The sequence below is a fragment of the Hemitrygon akajei genome, unplaced genomic scaffold (genome assembly GCF_048418815.1).
Source record: "Hemitrygon akajei unplaced genomic scaffold, sHemAka1.3 Scf000124, whole genome shotgun sequence".
NCBI lineage: Eukaryota > Metazoa > Chordata > Chondrichthyes > Myliobatiformes > Dasyatidae > Hemitrygon > Hemitrygon akajei.
The window spans coordinates 51958-79577 of record NW_027332010.1 but is presented as its reverse complement, the minus strand read 5'-3'; the positions used below and the strand labels follow the sequence as shown (position 1 = coordinate 79577).

Below are 27620 nucleotides of genomic sequence, written 5' to 3'. Positions count from 1 at the left end.
CCCGGGATAGGTTTCACCACCCCAACAGCCTTCGCCACCAGCACAGAAATCAGACCCTCTCACTGATCTCCCTCCTGGGGCTTATCCTCGGAAGCAGAGCAAATGCTACACCCGCCCCTACATCTCCTCCCTCTTTACCATTCAGGACCACAAACAGTCCTTCCAGGTGAGGCGACGCTTCTCTGGTGAGGCTGTTGGGATGGTGTACTGTGTCCGGTGCTCCTGCTGTTCCTCCTGTTTAACGCTGAGACCCGACGGAGGTTGGGAGACCGCTTCGCCGAGCACCTGTGCTCCGTCCGCCAGAAGATCCTCTACTATCGCGATGAGGCCCCATTCAGGTTAGTGGAACAAGACATTATATTCCGTCTGGGTTGCCTCCAATCTGATGTCATAATCATCGATTTCTCGAATTTCTGGTAATGCCCCCCCCCCCCCCGCCCTTCACCAGACCTCATCCCATTTTCCCTCTCTTATCTTACTCCTTGCCTGCCCATCGCCTCCCATCTGGGTCAACTTGCCCATCTGGTCCATCTGGGTCATCTGGGTCATCTGGGTCACATCTGGCCCATCTGGCCCATCTGGGCCACCTGGGTCACATCTGACCCATTTGGGTCATCTGCTCCATCTTGGTCATCTGGGTCACATCTGGCCCATCTGGGTCACATCTGGCCCATTTGTGTCATCTGGGTCACATCTGACCCATTTGGGTCATCTGCTCCATCTTGGTCATCTGGGTCACATCTGGCCCATCTGGGTCACATCTGGCCCATTTGTGTCATCTGGGTCACATCTGGCCCATCTGGGTCATCTGGCCCATCTGGCTGATATGGGTCATCTGGGTCACATCTGGCCCATCTGGGTCATCTGGGTCATCTGGATCACATCTGGCCCATCTGGCTCATCTGGGCCATCTGTGTCACATCTGGCCCATCTGGGTCATCTGGGCCATCTGTGTCACATCTGGCCCATCTGGGTCATCTGGATCACATCTGGTCCATCTGGGTGATCTGGGTCATCTGGGTCACATCTGGCCCATCTGGCTCATCGGGGCCATCTGTGTCACATCTAGCCCATCTGGGTCATCTGGGTCATCTCGATCAAATCTGGTCCATCTGGGTCATCTGTGTCACATCTGGCCCATCTGGCTCATCTGGGTCACATCTCGTCCATCTGGGTCATCTGGGTCATCTGGATCAAATCTGGTCCATCTGGGTCATCTGTGTCACATCTGGCCCATCTGGCTCATCTGGGTCACATCTAGTCCATCTGGGTCATCTGGGTCACATCTGGCCCATTTGTGTCATCTGACCCATCTGGGTCATCTGGGTCACATCTGGCCCATCTGGGTCATGTGGGCCATCTGGGTCACATCTGGCCCATCTGGGTCATGTGGGCCATCTGGGTCACATCTGGCCCATCTGGGTCACGTGGGCCATCTGGGTCACATCTGAGTCTGTTGAGACTTCAGTTTTCTGCAAAGGAACAAAAAGTTCCTGAATTAAACTAAATGAAGCAGTCTGGATCCTGATTTGCGCCCTGTGACCGGCCTCTCAATGAGCTTGTGGGAGACGCTAATGGGATGAACAGTGACATCGGCGGGTTGCAACAGTCGTAGATCGGCCCCACACAGAAGAACAACCTGAACCAGGCCTGAAATTGTTCGGCGAGTGGGGGATGGTGGGAAATACAGAAAGGAACCGCAGAGGCTGCGTTCAGCTTCTGATGATTGAAAACATTTTCTGGACGGACTGCTGTGTATTCCGTGATATTTCATTACAACCCCCGGGGAGGTGTTCTTTGTGAAATAAATTCCAAGCTGTGAACTTGATCTCCACTTTGCTCTGCGAGCTCCGCCCCGATGCTGTCTGGCGTGGAATGAAATCAGCTTAAATATTTCTCAGAACAAAAGGACCCTATTCCTCTGAACTCGGCCCAAATCCTTTAATGGCTTTCTGAAATCACTTCTCTCAATATTTCTAGTCGCAGAGAACTTGGGTGAAATTTGAGTAAGCTTGGTGAAAGGAGAAAGTAAGGAGGCAGGAGAGACTGTGGTTGCTCGGCGGATAGGTCGCCTCGGGACTGACCCTGCGCCAATTTAACCCGTTCCATGCCGGATGTTCTCCATTTCTCCATCTGAATCCGGTCTCCTCCAGACATTGAACCCCGGGTCGCGTACAATAAATCTGTTCCAAGATTTTCTCAGGATTTCTCGATTCAGGGGAATTCACTAACATTCATTTATTAACTCTATCATTGAGAGATTATTGTATTTCCATCTTACATATATAGTTGTATGCGTTTGGTTTAATTGCAGCAGAAAGTACGCTCCCTGTACCTGAACAAGTGAGGGGAGTTTCAGCTGAAACTCTATCCGCTTCAGGCAGTCTTTCTTACACAGAAGGCGGATCTCAGATTCTCGCAGAACCCAGGCTGGATCAAATTCACAGCCTGGGACTCGCTGAGCCAAACAGAGAAACTCCACCCCACTGGTTGCGGTGAAAGAAAACGATTTCCATGGAAATCCGGACAGAAAGGTTAACGCAGCCTGTTTGTTTCCTCTTTAGGGTTGCTACATGATCCCACTCCCGCCTCCTCCCGCTGTCAGACCCGTCCTGAGCCAGTGAGAGTTAGTGTGACCCGGACCGCGGCCGTCCAGCTCTACCCCGGCTCACCCGGCCCTGTCAATCTGATGAGCGACGGACACATCACAGCCGAGTGGCCTCGGGAGCAGCAGCTCCGACTCAACTCTCCGTACAGGGTGAGAACACCGGTGCAGGAACATTGTCGGTCACCCGGGTAGTCAGACTGATTTCCCGGGACCACACTGAACACTGTCCGGTTACAACATCAGAGGTAAGTGTTCTCTATGATTCTGTACCATTATTCAGCATTTACAGCGAGGCTCCGCTTCGGTCGGGATCGGGAGTGAATTTAGTGGGAGGAGGGAGTCCTGACGTGTTCATGTTAACGAGTCAGTTATTGTCCAAATGGATTCAGACAAACGAGGTATTTGCCGTCAACCACAAATACTCTCCAGGGTTGTCTCTAACCAGTGCGAGCAGAAAGCATCTTTTACCCTGGTAGTGACATGCGAAATATCCCACCCGTCACCGATCTCTCTGAAACAAGAGAAGATCAGCAGATGCTGGAAATCCGAGAAGCAGACACAAAATGGCGGAGGAACTCTGCAAGCAGGGCAGCATCTATGGAAAAATAAAGTGCAGTCTCCTTGGAGTCTACAGGTAATGTTCTTTACATCGCGCCATGTAGCAGAAAGGTTTAAATAACATATTAAACTTCCTTCACATTTGAACACCAGTGTCTTGTCGAACCGGTCTGGATTTGATTTCAGCAGAACGGCCGCTCCCTGTTCAGAAGAATGTGCAAGGACAGTGCACGGACACAGAGACACTGAACACCGTTTCTCACAGAACAACGAGCCGTGCCTTCCAAATCAGTCAATCGTTTGGCTCCTTCCCCTTTCCATTCCAGTCCTGATGAAGGGACTCGGTCCACAACATTGACTGTCCATGGATGCTTCCTGACCTGCTGAGTTCCTCCAGCATTGTGTGTTGCCATGGTTATGAGAGATCCACGTAGGACAGTGAGAGGGGCAACTTGTAAGACACGGCACACAGTATCCACGTTGCCATAATATTCTTGGGGAATTAAGGTGAGAATAATTCAGCTTCCGATGTTTTTTCCTATACTCATTCTACATGAAATGTTCCTTTGATTTCTCTAATTTTCTTCAACAGATCTCTTGGTTTTTTTTCCAATTTTGTTGGTTTCTTCAGCTTCAATGCAACGCTTCGTTAAGAGAGTTTCCTTATATGTTCTTGCTATCTTCTTGAACTTTGTCTACAGTTGGAAGTATTTGTTCCAATCTCCATTTACTCCCTGGAATGTAGGAGAGTGAGCAATGACCTTACAAAAGTGTTTTAAATTATCAAGGGCAGAGTAAAGGTCGCACTCTGTTTTATTTGTGTAATTTCAGGTCATTGCCAGCAGGCGGGGCTTTCTTCCACCCGGACGGCAAACAAGAGGATGACACTCAACCAAAGTCAGAATGGACACAGGTATGTTCATTGGGCTCATTGTCATTAAAGCTCTGTCCTTCTGGTACACGTGAGGTCAAATCACCAATAGTTCAGAGGAATAAACTTCATCGATTAAGGGGCAGAGAGAAAGTACCATCAAGCGGGGTCATTGATCTGACTGATAAAGCGACCTTGGGCACTGGAACAATTCACTAGCTCCAGCGCAGGTATCTAACAAGGAGATGGTCGAATCACTCCGCTACCATGAGGGTGTGGGCGGAACTCAGACAGGAATACAGCAGCGAGCAAGGTAACAGTCCAGGGAACAGACAGAATTTCTGTCAGTATTTGGTACATCCTGATGTGAGATATGCCTTCAACAGCCAGTGGTTGAAACAAATGTTGCTTTCTCTTTTGGAAGGGCAATGGTGAGTTCTCCCCGGATTTTCGGGTTGTTGCACAATGGAGGTGAGGATAGTTTCCCGGTGTCTGTTTCTGTGACCGAAATTTTAAACAGGGAATCAGGGGTGGGTGGTGGTGGCTACTGAAATGACATTGGCGAACAGGATTAAAGAAAAACAAAATGATAAGCAGAGAGGGCAGCGTACAAAATCTGGAGGAACTCAGCAGGTCAGGTAGTATTGTAGAAAGAAATTAACTATCGACGTTTCGGTTAGAGGCATCTTAATCGGAGAATTTGTTCATTGATTTCAGAGATGTCTTGGGCACCTAAGAAAGAGTCAGGACTGGTGAAGCATTATTCTGGCTGAAGGTCTGTGACCAGTAGAGTCCGCAAGGTTCACTGTTTCACCATGCGCCGTGTGTGATGTAAATAACTCAATAATGAACTATGATGCAAAACTCCATGAGTGGAATGATTCGTCGATTTACAGAGTTGGCGGAGTTCACTAAATTTGGGACTGTTGTCAAAGTGTTGGTTCCAATTACAAACACTGTAGAAATATGAACAGAGAATCACCAGGTACAGGTAATTAGGGCAAATGTGAGAAGTTGCACTTTGGGAGGTCAAGTTCGCAACGATGTGCACGGTGAATGCGGGAAGCGTTAATAAGATTGATGTACGGATGGGTCTTGTGATGGATATGCGCAGCTCCCTGAAAGTGGCAACGCAGTTGGTAGTGTGCCAACGATAAGTTGAGGTATTTGTTAAAGATGGGCTATAACTGGATGAACTTTGGTTAAGAGACATTTTCAGTTTTGTGCACAAATCTGGTAACCACATCACGAGAATGATATGAGTGTGTGGACAGGGTGCAGACGAGTTTCACCACAAATCCCAGAGGGAATATGCTTATGGTTAGAGGGTAAAGTTTAAGGGGGCTTTAGGATGCATGTTCTCCACAGAGAGTAATCAATGTCTGGAATGTGCTGCCGAGGGAGGGACTGGAAACAGATACCCAGCAGCATCTGAGAGGGCGGGAACAGACGGACATTGGCCATGTTCCTGAAGATGGGATTGGTTTAAACGGCATCGTGTTGGCATACGCATGGTGCACTCTACTATTTTATGTTCTGTGACTGACTACAGATCTGACTCTGCAATCTCCGCCTTCCTGTCAAATTGTGAGGATCACCACCTGTTCCGGTTTGACGAGATTCTACACGGAGCGACTGGAGCAGGCGATTGAGGAGGGCGTGGAGGGAGTCGGCTTCATGTTAACACATGATCATCATTTCAATGAGCGGGAGTATCACGTAAGTGGAAGGAACATAGATTCAGTGTAGATTCTACTGAATCAATCACAGACCGACAGAACAGGCACAACGGCACCATTGGGCTATGACAATCCTGCAATGCTTGGGGTTAACATCAAGAAAAGAGTTTACATCTGCAGAAACACTGAACCTATATTCACCAATACAATCCTCTATCCAATTGTCGGAACACATTCATTTTTAGACGGGTTAGGATACAGACAATGATTGACAGGTGACTTTAGTAAAATGTCACTTGACGGATATTGCAAGTGGATACGGGACCACTTTACGCCACTGTTTTTGGTATCAGATCAGGTTCCCAGTGTTCAACCTTAATGCCTATTCACCAATCTGTGTTCTCCTGATGACCCACGGGATTCCCACAAATCAAATATATAGTGAGCTATTTCTCATCTCATTTCTCGAGTCTACTTTCACCTTGATTTGCAATTGACCAGGCCACACTGATTATCGTCTCTCATTTGAACTACTGACCCTTTTTTGATCAATATCCGAACATGCCTCATGTTTCTGTTACCTTCTGTTTCTTGTGACTATTCCAATCTGAGTTTGTAATTACTACAGCATATACTGTTAACACCTGGAAGTGCAGCATTAGAATAGCTAACACCGAATTACAAATGGTCCTTGTGCTACTGGAGTGCATTCACCTAATGCCACCCAGATTGAATTTTAGTGAAGAGCCACACACCATACTGAACACCACATTCCACGTGAGGCAGCTGACAATTTCAATCCAAACCTCTTAATCAACATTACCACCAGTTGGCTTTGGTCTGTCACACAGGCACAATAGTTCTGAATTTGCTGTCTGCTCCTCACTGCCAATTCCCAGCCGTAGGCTGACACTGTTCCCCATCTCCCTCTGATCCCGGCGGGGAAGTGTAAACCTGCTGGGGATCACCAGCAGTTACCCCAGGGAAAATCAACAGCGACCCTGCAATACTTTGACCTACCCATAGTCATCAAACTCTACAGTACAGCAACAGACTCTTCTGCTCATCTAGTCCACACCGACCTGACATTCATCTGAACACGTTCTGGAGACGCACATAACTCCCCCATTGAATGAACTTATCGAAAGTGATCGTAAATGTTCAAATCGAATGTACATCGACTAATTCCAATGGCAGCGCGTTCCACGCCCTCAGCAACCTCTGAGTGAACAAATTCCCCTTCATATTATGGAGAAGGATAGGACTGGACCCAGGGTTGAGATTTCTGATTGGAGAAAGGCTAACATTGAGGAGATGCTAAAGGATTTAGAAGGAGTGGATTGGGACAGTTTGTTTCATGGGAAGGATGCAATAAAGAAATGGAGATGGTTTAAAGATGAAATTTTGAGGGTACAGAATCATTATGTTCCTTTTAGGTTGAAAGGAAAGGTTCAACGTTTGAGCGTGACATGGGATGTTGGAAACTTGGTTAGGAAAAAGAGAGATATCTAGAATAAATATCGGCAGCATAGAGTAAATGAGGTTCTCGAGGAATATAAAGAATGTAAGAAGAATCTTAAGAAAGAAATTAGAAAAGCTAAAAGAAGATACGAGGGTGCTTTAGCAAGTAAGGTGAAAATAAATCTGAAGGGTTTCTAGAGTTATATTAATAGCAAAAGGAAAGTGAGGGATAAAATTGGTCCCTCAGAGAATCAGAGAGGACAGCTATGTGTGGAGCCAAAAGAGATGGGGGAGATTTTGAACAATTTCTTTACTTCGGTATTCACTAAGTAGATGGCTATTGAATTGTGCAAGGTAAGGGGAACAAGTAGGGAAGTTATGGAAACTATGATGATTAAAGAGGAGGAAGTACTGGCGCCTTTAAGGTATATAAAAGTGGATAAATCTCTGGGTCCTGGCAGGATATTCACTAGCAGGGGCTCTGACAGAAATATTTCAAATGTCATTAGAAACGGGGATGTTGCCGGTGGATTGGCGTATTGCTCATGTGGTTCCATTGTTTAAAAAAGGGTTCTAAGGGTAAACCTAGCAATTATAGGCCTGTCAGTTTGACGTCAGTGGTGGGTAAATTAATGTAAAGTATTCTTAGACAAGGCCTTTGACAAGGTTCCGCACGGAAGGATAGTTAGGAAGGTTCAATCGTTAGGTATTAATATTGAAGAGGTAAAATGGAAACAACAGTGGCTGGATGGGAGATGACACAAAGTAGTTCTGTCAGGTTGGAGGCGGGTGATTAGTGTTGTGCCTCAGGGATCTGTATTGGGTACAATGTTGTTTGTCATATACATTAATGATCTGAATGATGGGGTGGTAAATTGGATTAGTAAGTATGCAGATGATACTAAGGTAGATGGCGTTGTGGATAATGAAGTAGGTTTTCAAAGCTTGCAGAGAGATTTAGGCCAGTTAGAAGAGTGGGTTGAACGATGGCAGATGGAGTTTAATGCTGCTAAGTGTGAGGTGCTACATTTTGGTGGGAATAATCCAAATTGGACATATATGGTAAATGGTAGGTCATTGAAGAATGGAGTAGAACAGAGTGATCTAGGAATAATGGTGCATAATGAAGGGGGAAACTCACGTGGATAGGATGGTGAAAAAAGCTTTTGGTATGATGGCCTTTATAAATCAGAGCATTGAGTATAGGAGTTGGGATGTAATGTTAAAATCGTACAAGGCCAAATTTGGAGTATGGTGTACAGTTCTGGTCACCGAATAATAGGAAAGATGTCAACAAAATATGAGAGAGTACAGAGAATATTTACCAGAATGTTACCTAGGTTTCAGTACCTTAGTTACAGGGAAAGGCTGAACAAATTAGGTCTTTATTCTTTGGAGCGTACAAGGTTGTGGGGTGACTTGATAGAGGTATTTAAAATAATGAGGGGGTTAGATCGAGTTGACGTGGATAGGCTTTTTCCATTGAGAGTAGGGGTGATTTAAACAAGAGGACATGATTTGAGAGTTAAGGGGCCATAGTTTAAGGGTAACACGAGGGGGGAATTCTTGACTCAGCGAATGGTAGCGTGGAACGAGCTTCCAGTTGAAGTGGTAGAAGCAGGATCGGTATTGTCATTTAAAGTAAAATTGGATAGTTATATGGACAGACAAGGAATGGGGGGTTATGGGCTGAGTGCGGGACAGTGAGACTAGGTGAGAGTAAGCGTTCGGCACGGACTAGAAGGGTCGAGATGTCATGTTTCCGTGCTGCAATTGTTATATGGTTATTTTGCCTTTCTCCTGTCATCGTTACCCCAGGACCTCCAATTCCAGACCCACCCAACCTCAGTTGTAAATGCCTTTTGGCACTTGCTCTGTCTATACCTTTAATGAACTTGTATACCTCTATCACATCTCTCCTGGTTCTCCAACACTCCATGGAATAATTTCCTAACCTATTTACACTTTCCCTCGATCGCAGATGCTCATGTCCTGACAACAATCTTTAAATTTGTTCTGCACACGTTCAATTTTATTGATATCCTTTCGAGAGGGAGGTGCACAAATTGCTTCAAATTAGCCTGTGCTACATCAATTTCGACATGATATCCCAACTTCTGTATTCAATATTTTGATTTATGAAGACCTATGTCCTAAATGCTTTACAACGCCATCTAACTTCGACAACATTTTCAAGAGATTTTTCATCTGTATTCCCAGACACTTCAGTTTCACCGCACTGTTCAATGTCCTACCTCTCAATGTCTTAGTGTTATCGTGGTTTATCCTCAAAAAGTACATCACCTCACACGTGTCTTCATTAAATTCTGTCTCCCAATCTACATTCCACCATTTCTAAACTGTTCCACGTCCCACTGCAATCTCTGATAACCTTTCTCGCTCTTATAGCCTTGGTGTCAACCAGATTTGATGACCCAGTTTAGAACGTTATCATCCAGAGCGTTGATACATATGACAGACAACAACAAGATCCCTGCCGCACACCTCTAGTCATAGAGTCAGAGAAGCATGTCTCTGCTGCCACTCTTAGCTTCTCTCGTGAATCCATTATCTAAACTAGCATACTCTCATGTCATGAATGCCAAGCCACTTAAATCTTATTGACAAAGCTCCCATGATGGACTTCGTCAATGGCCTAGCTGAAATCCCTGTAGACAACTTCCACTAACTTGTTTTCATGATTTGCTTGGTAAATTCCTGGAGAAGCTATAAGATTGGTTAGATGGGATCTACTAGGCACAAATCCGTGTTGACTATCCCTAATCAATCCTTGCCCATCCAAATGCTCATATTCAGTCCCTTAGAGTACCTGCCGGTAACTTTCCCATCACTGGTGTCAGTCTCACCAGCCTGTAATTCCCTGGCTTATTCTTACAGACTTTCAAGCAGCAGAACAACATTACCTATCCTCCAATACTTCCGCATCAAACATTTAAAATATCTTTACTGAAGCACACGCAATCTCTGTTTAGCCTCAAACGAGGTACGAAGCAAAGCCCCAGGGATGTATCTACCCTAACCTGCTTCAAGACAGTAAATATCTCCTCTGTAATCTGTATAGAGTCCGCGATCTCACTGCTGATTTGCCTCACTCTAACTACTCTGTATGTCTCCTGACTAAGTATAAATTCAAAAAAATTGATTTAAAATCTCCCGCACTTTTTCTCAGCTTCATGCATAAAGGCCCACTCTGAACTTCAAGAGGACCAATTTTGTTCTGAATATATTTGATGAAGAGTTTGGTATTCTCCTTTCCCTTGTCTGCTAGCGCAAACTCATGCCGTACTTTAGCCCTCTTGTTTTCTGAATTAGTAACTCTTGCATTTCTTTTACTCATCAAGTGCCTCATCTGATCCCTCGAGCCTGTACTTATGATGCGCTCGGGGCCTCAATATCTCTCAAAAACCTAGGTTCCCTGAATATGATACCCTTGCCTTTTAATCTGTCAGTAAGATTCAATCTGTACTTGTGGTCATTCATGCATTCAAACTTTGTACTCTCAAAATATCAGTTTTGGAAGCCTCACACCTACCAAGCACATCTGTTACCAGAAAGCAACCAATCCCAATCCATTTCGTCAGATCCCTTCCGATGCTACTGAAGTTGGCCTTTCTCCAATTTAGATTCTTAACCCGAGGGCCAGCCCCATCCTTGCCCATAATGATCTTTAAACTAATGGCATTATGATCACCAGATCCCTGCACACATGCTTGTCACCTGCCGTATCTTGTACCCTGATAGAATTCCAGTATGTGCTGTTTACAGGCACGAGCGCAATGTATAGATTATGGAAACTTCCCTGGACATATTTGACAAACACAATCCCATCGAGCCCTTTAAAATGTGGATATCACAGCCAATAAATGGACAGTTAACATTACCTACCATCAGAAGCCGATGTTCCTTGCAACTGTCTGTGATCTCTCTGCAAATTTGATCCTCTAAGTCCCAGTAACTATTGGGTGACGAACAATGTCATCCCATTAACCTGGTCGTTCCTTTCTCATTGCTCAGTTTCACCAATGTAGGCTCAATAGATGAGCTCTCCAGTCTGTCCAGTCTGAGCAATGCAGTGATATTTTCCCTTAAGCGACCACTCCTTCTGTAATCCGACCAGGTCTGTTGAATCATGTCTAACGCTACAGAACCCTGGATTGCTGAAAAGCCAGTCTTCACCAATTCCAACCAAATCACATCAATAGTCGCCATCCTGTAATTCAATGTGTTGATCCATGCGTGAAGCTCATCTTCCTTTGCTACAACACTCTTTACATTGAAATAATACGGATTTCGGAAAAAAAATAGCTTCATGATGCTCATCCTTTAGCTTCCTGACTTTCCCACACAACCGCTCCATTATCCACTCCGGTTCTTCATTCCCCTGCTCATATTTAACACATCCCCACTCCCTATGCAGCGTTAACAAACCTTCCCCCATGGGTATCAGTCCCCCTCCAACTCGATTTCAAAACCAACACGTCTGTCCAAGTCCCAAATTCCTTGGAAGAGAGCCCGATCATCCCAACATCTGAAGCTCTCAGTCATGCACCATCTCATCAGCCACACGTTAGACTGTATTATCGTCCTACCTCAGGCCTCACTACTACCTGGTATGGATAGCGATCTTGAGAACACAACCCTGGGGGTCCTGCGCTTTGGCTTAGCATCCATGAACACACATTGCAGGAGCTCCTCACACTTCCTGCTCTTACGTCATCCGGCGAATCACCCTGACGTTAAGAAAGTTTCAGACTCGATGCGAGAGATCCCCGAGCTTAACAACACACCATCCAGAAATCTTGTTGTCGTCAACAGAATCCCCAGTCTGTTTTCCTAACCGCAGAATTCGCCCTGTTAATGCAGCTCACTCTTCTCAGTCCTTCTGAGTCACAAAACCAAACTCAGTGCCAGAGGTATAATCGACATGGCTTTTCTCTTCTAGGTCATACCCGGAAACAGAAAATTTGTTCTGTTATAGAGGGGCTCTCTGCAGTGACATATTCTGATTTCTCCCTCTTGACAGTCACCCACTTACCTGAGTCCTGCCCCTTGTGTATAGCTCCATCCTTGTACATCCTGTCAGTCAACCTCTCAGCCTCCTGAATGATCTCGGTTTCATCCAGCTCCAGCTCCAGTTCCTTAGCACAGTCTGTAATAAGCAGCAGTTGGATGCACTTCTTCCAGTTCTACTTGTCAGGGACACTGGATTTCTCCTTGTCTTGCCACACCCTGTAGGAAGAACATTCCACTATCCTGCCTGGCATTCCCACTGTTCTAACCGTAAAAACGGGAGTTAAAATATTGCCCAAATTCTAGCTAAAGCATCACTGGACCGTCTCTGACACTAAGCCTCAATTCTCCACACTATCTCTGGCTCACTCACCCTATGTCTGCTCCACTTAAACATTGCTAAGTGATAATTACTGCGCAATCTGTGACACAGAATGTCCGGACTGACACCTCTCGCTTTTTAAAATTCTTTCTCCCGCTATGAACACTTCAATGGCTGTTAGCGATCTGTGTCGAGCAGAAAGTGCTGGGACTGTCCATGCTCAGGGTAGATTTGTACCCATCTCTCCGCTCCTCAATATATTCCCCATTCTTCATTACAGAGCGTGACTGAGTTCGCGGAGAAGGGAAACCGAGCGGCTGCTTCCAAACTCCTCCTGGATCTGGTGATGGAGAAGGGCACCGGAGCCCGGAGGGTGATGTGGGAATCCTTTGTGAAACTACACCATCATTTACCGAAGCTGAGCAGAATATTGAATGAAATACGGGAACGTGGTACGGTGAACAATACACTATGTGTTACAGATGTAAATGCTAATGAATTTACAGTATTACAAAGAACAGACTTCATGCAGGTTAATCTGTTTGAACAGGTGACGGCCAGTTCGCCTACATGGACACTTAGCGGGGTTTATCTGAAGTGCCCGTGCGTCTGAAAGGTAAGCGATGGAACGGAAATCTCAAAGTCTTTCTTTTACTCTGAGAGTCTGAATACCTGTCTTTCGTGATATGATTAGAGACTGTCTAAACATGGGAGACATTTTTTGTTGCTGTGGCTGGAGGACATGTAACCATCTGTAATTTCCAGAACACCTTTTACCGTCCGGGTCTTCGGCTGTGCACCTGGAGACATCTATGAAATTTAACCCCTTACTCAACCCTATACACCTGCCTTCTCACCATATCTTTTGATGCCCTGGCCAATCAAGACCTTCTGCCATAAATATACCCATGGACACGGCCTCCACTGCAGTCTGTGGCACAGCATTCCAGCATTCACTGCTCATTGGTAACAATAGTCCTCCTTACCTGTCGTAAATGTTTACCTCTCAATTTTGATGTTGTGCCTTTCAGTTCTGGATACGCCCACCACAGAAAACATCCTGTACATATCCACGCTATCTGGTTTTTTCAACATTCAGTAGGTTTCAAAGAGATTACCACCCCCCACCCCCTGCATTCCTGCAAATTCCAGTGATTACAGGCCCAAAGTTGCCAAGACGCTTCTCCTATGTTAACCCCCTCCCCCATTCCCAGAATCATCATCGTGAATCTCCTCTGGACTCTCTCCAATGACAACACATCCAGTCTGAGATATGGGTTCCAACATTGTTGACAATACTCCAAGCGTGGCCTGACTACAGTCTTATAAAGGCTCAGCATTATCTCCTTGTTTTTATATTCGATTCCCTTTGAAATAAATGCCAAAATTGCATTTGCTTACTTTGCTACAGACTCAACCTGTAAATGAACCTTCTGTGAATCTTGCTGGAGGACTCCTAAGTCCCTCTGCACCTCAGGTGTTTGGCCCTTCCTCCCATTGAGATAATGGTCCGCACTATTGTTCCTTTAACCAAAATGCATTTTCATACATTTCCCAACACTCTATTTCATCTGCTACTTTTTTTGCCCATTCTTCCAATTTGTCTTCTTTCTGGTACAATCGCATTGCTTCCTCAGCACTACCTATCCGTCCACCTATCTTTTTATCATCCGCAAACTTTGCCACAAAGGCATCAATTCCATTATCTAAATCATTGATCAAACAATGTAAAAAACTGCGGTCCCAATACTGACCCAGAAGAACACCACTGGTCACAGGCAACAAACCAGAAAAGGCCCCTTTTATTCCCACTCGCAGTCTCCTGTCTGTCAGCCATTCCTCTATCCATGCCAGTATCTTTCCTGTAACGCAATAGGACTTTATCCTGTTCAGCAGTCTCATATGTGGCACCTTATCAAATGCCTTCTAAAAATCCAAGTAAATGGCACCCACTGACTCTCCTTTGTTCACCATTCCTGTTATTTCCTCGAAGAACAGATTTACCAGGCATGATTTCCCTTTACAGATACCGCCCTGACTTTGACTTATTTTGTCATTAGTCTCTTGGTACCTCGAAACCTCAACCTTAATAAGAGATTACAACATTTTCCCAACCATCGAGGTTTGGTTAACTGGCCTATAATTTCCCTCCTTTTGCCTTCCACTCTTGTTAAAGAGTGGAGTGATATTTGCAATCCTCCAGTCCTCCGGGACCATGTCAGAATTAAGTGAATTTTGAAAGATCATGACCAATGCATCGGTTATCTCTCCAGAAACCTCTCTCAGGTCTCTGGCACGTAATCCATCATGCCCTGGTGACTTATCCAACTTAAGACCTTTTCGTATGCCGAGTACTTTTTATTTTGTCATAGCAATGACACTCAATGCTACTGCCTGCTACTTAAGGACCACTGCACACTGCTGACGTCTTCCATAGTGAACACATATACAAAGTACCCATTAGGTTTATCTGAAATTTCTTTGTCCCCAATTACTATCTCACCAACATCATTTTCCAGTGGTTCAATTTGAACTCTCAACTCACTTTTACTCTTTATATTACTGAGAAAATGTTTATTATCCTGCTTTATATCATTGGATTGCTTGCCCTCATATATCATCGTTTTCCTTCCTATAGCTTGTTAAGTTGCCTTGTGTTAGATTTTAAAACGTTTCCTTTCATCCAAATTTCCTTCACTTTTGAAACATTATATATGCCCTTTCCTTGGCTTTTATGCAGTCCTTAACTTCCTTTGTCAATCACCGTTTCCTGCCCCTGCCGCTTAAGAACTTCTTCGTCTGTGGACCGTATCTATGCTGCGCCTTGTGAACTATTCCCAGAATCTTCAGCCATCTATGTTCTGCCGCTATTCCAGCTAGTATCCTTTCTAATCCACCTGGCAGAGCTCCTCTCTCATGTCTCTGTAATTCGCTTTATACCATTGCGCTACTGATATATGTAAGCTATGCTTCTCACTCTCAAATTGCTGTTTGAATTCCATCATGTTCTGATCACTGCCTCCTAAGGTTCCTTTGCATTAAGCTACCTATTAATATAGATTAACACCCAATCTAAGATAGCCTTTTCCTGAGTAGTCGCAAGCACAAGATACTCTGCAAAGCTATCACGTTGGTATTCAATAAATTCCCTCTCTTGCGAGCCAACACTTTAAATATGCTTGATTTTCCTATTCCCCTTGCATATTGAAGTCCCCCATTACAATAGTGTCATTACCATTATTACATGCCTCTTCCAGTTCCTTTTTCAATCTCAACCCCTCCTCTTGGCTACTATTCTGAGGCCCTAATATAATTTTCATCATGTTTATTTTCACCTTTGCAATTTCGGATCTTGACCCACAAAGATTAAACAAGGATTGAACCCCATATCATGTCTTTCTAAATATATAATTCCATCACGAATCAACAGAGCCACACTACCGCCTGAGTCGTCCTGCCTGTCCTTCGATACAAAGTATGTCCTGTGATCTTGAGGTCCCAACTATGGCCACGACTCAGTGACGCCCACAAAATCAAAGCGACCGATGTATAATTGCACCAAGTGTTCGTCCACCTTGGTCCGAATGCTACGCGCATTAAATACAACGCATTCTGTTCTGCATCTGCGCCCTTTTGAATTACATAAGAACATAAGAGATAGCAGCAGGAGTAGGCCAATCGGCCCCTCAAGCCTGCTCCGCCATTCAACAAGATCATGGCTGATCCAATCTTAACTCTAGTTTTCACCGAATCCCACAAGGCAACAATGCCAAACAACGGGGCACCATGCCGCCCATTTTATTTTATTATTCATCCCGCCCAAACCCATGTGATCACCCGGGGAAAAAAAACCGAGTTGCCAGTTGAGGAGAAAAAATCTGGAAAATTCCTCTCCGACCCATCCAGGCTATCGAAAACTGGTCCAGGAGATCACATGGCTGATCTAAACCTAGCCTCATGTCCACTCATGTTCACCGTATCCCCTAATGCCACTTTTATCCAGAAAAATGTCTATCTCAGTTTTGAATTTATTGAGTGTATTAGCTTCCACAGCTCTCTGGGGCAATAAATTCCACAGCCCCACTACCCTCTGAGAGAAGAAATTTCTCCGCATCTCAGTCCTGGAACGGCATCCCCTTATTTTAAGATTATACCCCCTAGTCCTCGTTTCACCCATCATTGAGAACATTCTCCCCGCACCCACCCGATCAAGCCCCTTCACAATCTTATATGTTTCAATGAGTTCGCCTCTCATTCTTCGGAACTCCAAAGAGTAGAGTCCCAATCTACTCAACCTCTCATCATACATCAACCCACCCATCTCCGGAATTAACCTAGTGAACCTTCTCTGCACTGCCTCGAGAGCCAGTATGTCCTTTCTTAAATATAGACACCAGAACTGCACGCAGTACTCCAGGTGTGGTCTCCCCAATACCCGGTACAACTCCAGTAAGACCTCCCTGTTCTTATACTCTATTCCCCTAGCAATAAACGCCATCATTCCATTGGCCTTCTTGACCACCTGCTGCACTTGCATACTAACTTTTTGTGTTTCCTGCACCAGGACCCCCAGATCCCTTTGCACAGAAGCACTTTCCAGTTTCTCTCCATTTAGATAATAACTTGCTCTATTATTTTTCCTGCCAAAGTGCAAGATCTCACACTTGTCAGTATTATATTTCATCTGCCAAATGTCTGCCCAATCACTCAGCCTATCTATGTCCCCCTGCAGGGTTTCAATGTCCTCCGCACTCATTACACTCCCTCCCATCTTTGTGTCATCAGCAAACTTCGATACGTTGCACTTAGTCCCTTTCTCCAAATTATTAATATAGATTGTAAAGCGTTGGGGTCCCAACACCGACCACTGCGGAACACCACTAGTCACCAACTGCCAGTCTGAGAATAAACCATTTATCCCAACTCTCTGTTTTCTGTTAGAAAGCCAGTCCTCCACCCATGCCAGAATATTATCCCCAATCCCATGATTTTTTACTTTAAGTAATAATCTTTGGTGTGGCACCTTGTCAAATGCCTTTTGGAAGTCCAAATACACCACATCCACTGGTTCCCCTTTATCTACCTTATACGTTATGTCCTCAAAGAACTCCAACAAATTTGTCAAACATGACTTCCCTTTTGTAAAGCCAAGCTGACTTTGTCCTATTAAGCTATGTTTATCCAAATGCCCTGTTACTGTTTCCTTAATTATCGATTCCAACATTTTGCCAACCACAGATGTTAGGCTAACGGGCCTATAATTCCCAGCCTTCTGTCTATTGCCCTTTTTAAATAAAGGAGTTACATTAGCATTTTTCCAATCTGCCGGGACCATTGCCGAGTCCAGCGAGTTTTGAAAAATTATCACTAATGCATCCACAATCCCGACCGCCACTTCCCTTAAGACCCTTGAATGCAAGCCATCCGGTCCAGGGGATTTATCCACCTTCAGTCCCATTAATTTATCAAGTACCATTTCCTTGGTGATTTGAATCTTAGTTAGCTTCTCTCCCCCTAGAGCCCCCTGTTTATCCAGTGTTGGGATATTTTGAGTGCCCTGTACTGTAAAAACTGATACAAAATATTTGTTCAGCGTTTCCGCCATCGCCATGTCCCCTACCATTAATTTCCCGGTCTCATCTTCTAGGGGACCAACATTTACTTTAGCCACCCTCTTTCTTTTTATGTAACTATAAAAACTCTTACTTTTATGTTTTTCGCCAATTTACTTTCATAATCTATCTTCCCCTTCTTAATCAATCTTTTTGTTATTTGCTGCTGATCTTTAAAAGCTTCTCGATCTTCAATCTTCCCACTAGATTTAGCTACCTTATATAACTTTCTTTTTAGTCGTATACTTCGCTTTATTTCTTTACTTAGCCACGGATAACTATTTTTTCTTTTACACCCTTTTTTCTTCAGTGGAATATATTTTTCTTGATAGTTGTAAAATAACTCCTTAAATATACACCACTGATCAAGTACCGATCTACCCTTTAATCTATTTTCCCAATCCACTTTAAGCAATTCCGCTCTCATACCATCATAGTCTCCTTTATTTAAGCTCAGTACGCTTGTTTGAGAACCAACCCTCTCATCCTCTAATTGAATATGGAATTCGACCATGTTATGGTCACTTATTCCAAGGGAATCCTTTACTAGGACATTTTTTTATTAGTCCTGTCTCATTACACAGGACCAGATCTAAGACTGCTTGCCCCCTTGTCGGCTCAGTAACGTATTGTTCAAGGAACCCATCCCGAATACACTCAATAAACTTTTCTTCAAGGCTGCCGTGTCCGACTTGATTGGTCCAGTCAATATGAAAGTTAAAATCCCCCATAATTATAGCTGTTCCCTTATTACAAGCCCCAACTATTTCCTGATTTATGCTCCGACCAACTGAGTTACAGCTGTTTGGAGGCCTATAGACTACTCCCACCACTGCTTTTTTCCCTTTACTATTTCTTATTTCTACCCAAATTGTTTCATTATCCTGATCCTTTGAGCCAATATCATTTCGCTTTATTGCAGTGATTTCTTGCTTTATTAACATAGCCACCCCACCTCCTTTTCCTTCTTGCCTGTCTCTCCTAATTGTCGAATACCCTTGTATGTTTAATTCCCAGTCCTGGTCACCCTGCAGCCATGTTTCCGTAATTGCCACAATATCATAACCATACGTAATTATTTGGACCGTCAACTCATCAATTTTATTCCTAATACTACGTGCATTCAAATAAAGGACTTTCAAATATGTTGGACACATTTCCTACCTTTTCCTTTTGTACAACTTTACGCTTATCTCCGTACATTCTTTCCCCTCCTGACACATTCTGTCTTTTTATTCCTCCACTTTTACCTACATCCATTACCTTCTCCATTGTCTTTTTAATTATTTGCTCTCTAGAATCCTCCCCCCCACTAGTTAGTTTAAAGACCTCTGTGCAGCCCTAGTTATATGATTCGCCAGGACACTAACCCCAGCCCGGTTCAGGTGAAGCCCGTCCCTCCGGAACAGTTCTCTCCTGTCCCAGTACTGGTGCCAGTGTCCCAAGAAACAAAACCCACTTCTCCCACACCAGTCTTTGAGCCACGCGTTTATCTCCCTAATTTTATTTCACCTAGCAAAATTTGCTCGTGGCTCAGGTAATAATCCAGAGATTATTACCCTTGAGGTTCTGTTTTTTTAATTTGACCCCTAGCTGCTCATATTCCTGTAACAGAACCTTCTTCCTTGTCCTATCTATGTCATTAGTACCGACGTGTACTAAGACAACTGGATCCTCCCCCTCCCACTGCAAGTTTCTCTCCAGCCCAGAAGAGATGTCCTTAACCCTGGCACCAGGCAGGCAACATAGCCTTCGGGACTCTCGCTCTCGGTTGCAGAGAACCCTATCTATCCCCCTGACGATACTGTCCCCTATTACTACAACATTTCTATTGACTCCCCCCTCTGGAATGGTCCCCCACTCCACGGTGCTATGGGCAAGTTGCTCATCCTCCCCACAGTCCCCGCTCCTCCGCTCACAGGGAGTTAAAGCCTCGAATCTGTTGGACAAGAGCAAGGCCTGCATCTCCTCCAGCCCTACCTCCTGGATTCCCCTACTTGCCTCACTCATAGCCACACCATCCTGTGCTTGACTGCAATCTACATTAGTTAATCTATTAGGTGTGGCTATCTCCTGGTACACAGAGTCCAGGTAACTCTCCCCCTCTCTGATGTGTCGCAGTGTATGAAGCTCGGACTGCAGCTCATCAATATGAAGCTGGAGTTCCTCGAGCAACAAACGCTTGCTGCAAATGTAGTTGCCGTGTCCCTCAATGGGGTCTACCTGTGTGAATTTTGCCTGTGTGGTGCATTTCAACACTTCGATCTGTCTGCATTTCAACCTAATCATGAGCTTCTCCTTCCTTACATTCATGTTACACCTATCATCTACTCTTGAGCTTGTTGGCGCATCCTCAGCTCTATCATCCTGGTTCCCATACCGCTGCCATGTTAAAACACTCCCAACAGTTCCAGTAAATCTGTCCGCCGTAATATTGGTCCCCCTCGTATTCGTGCAACCCATCCATTTTGGACAGGGCACGCCTGTCCCAGAGGTTTTCCTAATTATCCAAAAACCTGAATCACTGCCCCCCGCTGCAATTCTTCAGCCGCGCATTTATCTGCCGCCTCATTCTATTCCTACGTTCACTATCGTGTGAAACACACAACAATCCCGAGATTACCATGAGTTCCAGCTTCTCAGCTTCCTTCAAGACCACCTCCTGTTTTTCTTCCAGTGTCATTGATACCAATATGCGCCATGACCGCTGGCTGCGCACCCTCTCTTTTCAGCATATTGTGGACGTGCCCAGAAACATTTCGGATCCTGGCACCTGGGAGACAAAGTACCATCTGTGTCCCTTTTAATGTCCACAGAATCGCCTACCTGTCCCTCTGACTATAGAGTCCCCTATTACTGCTGCCATCCTTTTCAGTTCCTACTGTACTGGGCAACATCAGGGAATTGCCTGAATTCATGTACAAGCTCCCTGGAGCAGAGGAGACTGTAGAGGTGTGGTAGGTGTGTATAGCCTGAGTTCATGTACCAGCTCCTCGGAGAATAAGAGACTGTAGAGTAGAGCGGGGTGTGTTACATCGCGACTGGTTCAGCCTGGAAAATGAAACAAAAATAATCTTCCTTTTCTGTGGGTCAGTACTGACTGTTTAAACTTAAATGATTGTCAAAAGTATCGGGTCCATTATGAAACATAGAAACATTGAAAACCTGCAGAACAATACAGGCCTTTCGGCCCACAGATCTATGTCGAAAATGTCCCCACCTGAGAAAGTACCTAGGGTTACCCATAGTTCTCTATTTCTCTGAGCTCTATTTACCTGTCCAGGTTCTCTTAACAGACCTTATCATATCCACCTCCACCACCATCGCCGACAGCCTATTCCACGCACTCACCACTCTCCGTGTAATAAAGTTAACCCTGACATCTCCTCTGTACCTACATCCAATCACCGTAAAACTGTGCCCTCTCATGCTAGCAATTTCAGCCCCGGGAAAAAAGCCTCTGACTCTCTACGTGATCAGTGCCTCTCATCACCTTATACACCTCTATCAGATCACCTCACATCCTCTGTCACTCCAAGCAGAAAAGGCCGAGTTCACACAACCTATTCTCATAAGGCATGCTCCCCGGTCCAGGCAACATCCTCGTAAATCTCCCCTGCACCCTTTCTATGTGTTCAACACCCTTCCTGTAGTGACGCGACCAGAATTGAGCAAGGCATTGCAAATGAAGTCTGACTATGTTCCTGTCTATCTGCAGCATTACCTCTCAGCTCCTAAACTCAGTTCCACGATGTTCGAAAGCCAATGCACCGCATGCTTTCTTAAACACAGAGTCAACCTGCGCAGCAGCTTTGAGTGTCTTAAGAATTTAGTCGCCACACTGCCAAGAGTCTTTCCATTAATGCTATATTCTGCCATCATATTTGACCTACCAAAATGAACCTCTTCACACTTATCTGGATTGACCTCCATCTGCCACTTCTCAGCCCAGTTTTGCATCCTATCAATGTCCTGCTGTACCCTTTGACATCACTCCACAACATTGACAACACCTCCAACCTTTGTGTCATCAGCAAATCTACTAACACATAATGCACGGTGTGTTACACCGTGACTGGCTCGGCTGCGAAATGAAAACTCTGTGGCTCAGTCCTGACAGATTAAACCGAAAGGAATATCAGCAACATCAGATCCGTTATGAGAAAAAAATGAACTAAATTGCCCACTACCCCCCGCCACTGTTACCCTCTGCAGTGTTGCTCAGTTCAACAGAAGCTGAGCAGTGAAACCACCCGCTCCACACAACACTCTCCTCTCCAGAATCACGTGTGCACTTGGTGCTCGCTGGAACACCGGGGAATCAGGAGACTACAAACGGAGGGGCGAGTGGACGCTTTAACAGCGAAACTAAATCAGATCAGAAATGTTTCTGTGCCATCAGTCATTTTCAGACACTCTGTCTCTGAGCTCCAAACAATCTCTTCAATAAGTTTTCTTTTTGAGGAAATACGCGATTGTTCCATGTTCATCAGATCAGGCATTGACAACCTATTTCCTCAGATGTTCGACAGAAACACATGGAGACTCTGCGGGAACAAACTGAAAAACTAAGAGTGAACACGATCCTGATGAGGGAGAAGGTGCAGGTTTTCAAGCTGGTTGATCGATACGCTGAGCTCACGGTCATTTCTACTATTCGAGATCGGACACTGGTGGAACATGAGCTGCTGGCAAGAGGCAGAGACCACGAGCAGTGGGGACAGAAACATCTCTGCAAAGACTTGGAGAAAATCCACATTGCTCATCTGTTTCAGAATCGTTATTCACATAGTTTTCGGGAAAAAATGAAAAGAACTTCAGGATGTTCGGCAGCAGTGGCCGGAGTCCCGGGGATCGGGAAAACAACAATGGTACAAAAGATTGTTTATGACTGGTCCACAGGGAAAATATACGAACAATTCCATTTTGTATTCTTTTTCAAATTCCGAGATTTAAACTCCATTAACTGTAGAATAAATCTGAGGGAATTGATTCTGGATCAATATCCTTACTTTGGGAATGTACTGAGAGAGGTGTGGAAGAACCCAGAGGGTTTACAGTTTATTTTTGATGATTTAGATGAATTCAAACACAGAATCGATTTTGCTGACAGTCGGAGAGACACAGAACCCAAGCACCAGTGCCCAGATCCCGAGTGGTGGTGTGAAGTGTCGGACATTGTGTACAGTTTACTCCAACACAAGCTGCTCCCAGGGTGTTCAGTTCTGGTGACCACCCGCCCTACTGCGTTACATTTATTGGAAAAGTCAGAGATCAGCATCTGGGCTGAAATCCTGGGATTTGTTGGTGAGGAACGGAAGGAATATTTCATCAGATATTTTGATGATCAGACGGTGGCAGAAGCTGTTTTCAAATTCGTGAAGGAGAACGAGATCCTGTACACCATGAGCTGCAACCCCTCCTACTGTTGGATCCTCGCTCTGGCACTGGGCCCCTTCTTCACACAAAGAGTCAGGGACCCGCAGCGAGTTCCCAAGACCATCACCCAACTCTATTCCTACTATATCTACAACATCCTGAAAAACCACGGCCGTGAAATTGAGAACCCCCGTGAAGTGTTACTCAGGGTTGGTCAGATGGCCTTCAGAGGAGTGTCCGAGAAGAAGATTGTGTTTACGGGTGAAGATTTGATCAACTACAATCTGCAGCCTTCCCAATTCCTGTCCGGGTTCCTGATGGAGCTTTTGGAGAGAGAGGATTCTGCCCGGAGCGTGGTGTACACATTCCCACACCTCACCATCCAAGAGTTTGTAGCTGCAGTCGCACAATTCCTGACTCTACATCCCGGCGATATCCTGAAATTCCTCACTGAAGCCCACAACACGACAGATGGGCGATTTCAGGTATTTCTGCGTTTTGTTGCTGGGCTCTCCTCCCAAATGACAGCTCGGGGCCTGGAGGAGTTTCTGGGTCAATTTCTTCATCAAACAACCTGCCGGGTGATTGACTGGGTGAAGGAGCAGGCTAAACACCAGATTGGAAACGCGAAGAGCGAAGCTGGTAAAAGGAGCCTCCTGAACACCTTGCACTTCCTGTTTGAGTCTCAGAATCGTGGACTGGCTCAGGCTACACTGGGATCTGTGGAAAAACTTTCATTCAGTGAAATATCACTGACCCCGATTGACTGCGCGGTCCTGTCCCATGTCATCGGGTTCTGTGATACAAAAATAAACCTCGATCTGGCTGGCAGCCACATTCAGTGTGAAGGAATCCAGCGGCTGGGACCCGGGCTGCACAAGTGCCAGGATTTGAGGTAACTTGATTTATCGCTCCCTCTGAACTGTGAAACTTCCATTGTGATTTTGGCAAAGTTGTAGTAAATCCGATTGTGAAGAATTGTGTAAAATGACCAGGGGATCGGTACGTATTTCCTCAAGGATGAGAGGTTTCTGTGTTTCGTTGTTAAGGGGTGTGGGAGACTTTAGATTAGTAAACAATGGCCATTTGTTCAATGGTAGTAAATCACGGGAATGGCCGTGACTGCAGTAGATTGGTCAGAGTTACACACACCCTTCCCGGTGAAGGACAAGTGATCGTCAGCGGACTGTCCCTATGAGAAGGAAATAATTATCATTATGAAATTGTCCTCCACTGCCCTTCCCCGCGTGTGACTGTCACCATCAGTCCACCTGTGTGACTGTGTTCACTACCGGATACCCAGACCGCATGGGTGCGTCTGCTCTACCGCTTGTGGGCCTCATTTCAGATCCACCCCTCCCGTGCAATCCCTCGTCTTGTTGGAATTTCTTTTCCCATCAGTATCCTCCTATGGGATCTCTCTTTCCCATCCCTCATCCTCTTGTGGGATCTCTTCTCCTTCCTCATGTGGGACCACTCCTCTTTCCTCTTCTGGGATCTCTCTTCTTTCCTCATGTGGGATCTCTCCTCTTTCCTCTGTGGGACATCTCCTCCAGCCTCCTCTTCCTCAATCCCCATCCTCTTGCAGGTTCTCTCTTCCTATCCCTTTTCCTCAGGTGGGTTCACTTCCACCATCTCCCATCGACACTTTCCCATTAACAAATCTTCCTCACTGTGGGACTTTCCCCCATCCATCAACCCCATCCCTCCCGACCCTCCCACGTCTGGAGCACGTTTCTAACTATTGGTGAATGACACAGAATATGTGGAGTTTACAGGGTCACGCTGACAGACAAACTTACTGATATTCGGTAAATACCCTGGAGCTGGGCAGTGAGGAACATTGACAGTGATGGAACTCCGACCGGTGATTTACTGACGGGTTTAATTTTTCCTGAAATATCTGAGTGAGAGAAATTCCCTCAGACACACGGGTTGAATCACTTTGTTCATCAATTTGTTTAGACTTGGGCATAATGAACTGGGGGATTCTGGAATGAAACCGGTGTCGGCGGCACTAAACAACCTGGAGTGTAAAATAGAGAAACTGCGGTAAGTACGGGACTGTGGGAGATTGTGTTTACAGTCACTGGGTGTCTGACACTGAACACTAACGAGATATGTAGTTGTGTTATTGATAAACACTGGGGATTTGTACCGTCTCCTGTCTCGCTGTGTCCTTCACCCCGCTCTCTCTCATCTCCAGGCTGAGCCATGTCGGTGTCACAGATTCCGGGGCCAAGGAACTCGCTTCAGCACTCAATACAAACCGATCACTTACGGAGCTGCTCCTGAGTGAAAATGACCTGTGAGATTCAGGAGTGAGACTGGTGTCTGCAGCTCTGAGGAATCCGGAGTGTAAAATATGGAAACTGGTGTAAGTACCAGAATGTGGGAGATTGTGTTTACAGTCACTGGGTGTCTGACACTGAACATTAATGTGATCATTTACTGTGTTACTGATAAACACTGGAGATTTGTACCGTCTCCTGTCTCTCTGTGTCCTTCTGCCTCACTGTCTCTCATCTCCAGGCTGGAGAGAGTCGGTCTCACAGAATCTGGTGCCGAGGATCTCGCCTCCGCACTCAGAACAAACCCATCACTGATTGAGCTATACCTGGGTGATAATAAGCTTGGAGATACCGGAGTTAAACTGATGTCTGTGGGTTTGAGGAACCCGGAGTGTAAAATACAGAAACTGCGGTAAGTACCAGACTGTGGGTGATTGTGTTTTCAGTCACTGGGTGTCTGACACTGAACATTAATGTGATCAGTAATTGTGTTACTAATAAACACTAGGGATCTGCAGCGTCTCCTTTGTCTCTGTGTCCGTCATCCTCACTCTCTCTCTCTCATCTCCAGGCTGGAGAGAGTCGGTCTCACAGAATCTGGTGCCGAGGATCTCGCCTCCGCTCTCAATACAAACCCATCACTGACGGAGCTGCAACTGAGTGATAATGAACTGGGAGATTCAGGAGTGAAAATGGTGTCCACGGCTCTGAGGAACCCGGAGTGTAAAATACAGAAACTGGTGTAAGTACCAGACAGTGGGAGATTGTGTTTGCTGTCACTGAGTGTCTGACACTGAACATTAATGTGATCAGTAATTGTGTTACTGATAAACACCGAGGGTTTGCACCGTCTCCTGTCTCTCTGCGTCCTTCACCCTCGCTCCTTCTCATCTCCAGGCTGGACAATGTCGGTCTCACAGATTCTGGTATTGAGGATCTCGGCTCCGCTCTCAGTACTAATTTATCACTGACGGAGCTGGACCTAGGATGGAACTCTCTCACAGATCGATCTGTCCCCGGTCTCCGCCGACTCATACTGACCCTCCCCAGTCTAGTGTGGATCCGGTGAGTGTTTGTGTTAATGTTCAATGTGATAAAATAACAGCGGATCCGCGGGTTTTCTGGTGATATTTGGCTGTGAGTGTTGCTGAAACATTAACCTCAGTCTCCTGTAACTGATACTGTTGTGTAATCTGTTTATTTCATCTATATTCCTCCATCTGTTTCAGGCTGGGTGGGAATCAGTTCAGTGAGACCGGGAGGAAGGAACTGAGATCTCTGCAGGAACCCAGACCCGGACTAAGAGTGTGGACCGCGTGAACCTCTGAATGTGTGAACATCCCCGCCCACGAGATGAGGACACTTTGGCAGATTCCCCCCTCGCATTTAACTCCCCTTCCCCTTTAACTCCCCCCTCCCCTTTAAGTCCCGCCCTTACCTTTCATGGCCGCGCGCCAGTTTTAAATCCCAAAGGTTTTGACGGAACTGGCTCCCGGATCGCTTATCTTATCGCGGAGCGCGAGACTGGAGACAGTCGCGTAATTCCGCCTCCTGTCCAGCAGCGGCGCTGCTTTCACCGGATATCTGCGTTCAAGACTCCCCACGTGAGATGGGGAATTAGGCGAGGATGGCGGGTTTCAGTCTGGGACGCCATTGATGACATTAAGAAATCCCTCGACTTTATCTTTGAAGAGGTGAACACCCTGAAGTCTGATGTCGTGCAGATCAAAGGTCCTTGTACGGACCACGAAAAGGTAATTCAGACTTTGGAGCTGAGGCCGAGCGTTATCGGAGAAGGTGGAATTTGA

General features: G+C 45.5%; 1 pseudogene; it reads left to right on the top strand.

The window, feature by feature from the left end:
- The first annotated feature begins 218 nt into the window (after window positions 1–218).
- Window positions 219–27620, top strand: LOC140723669 (uncharacterized; annotated as a pseudogene).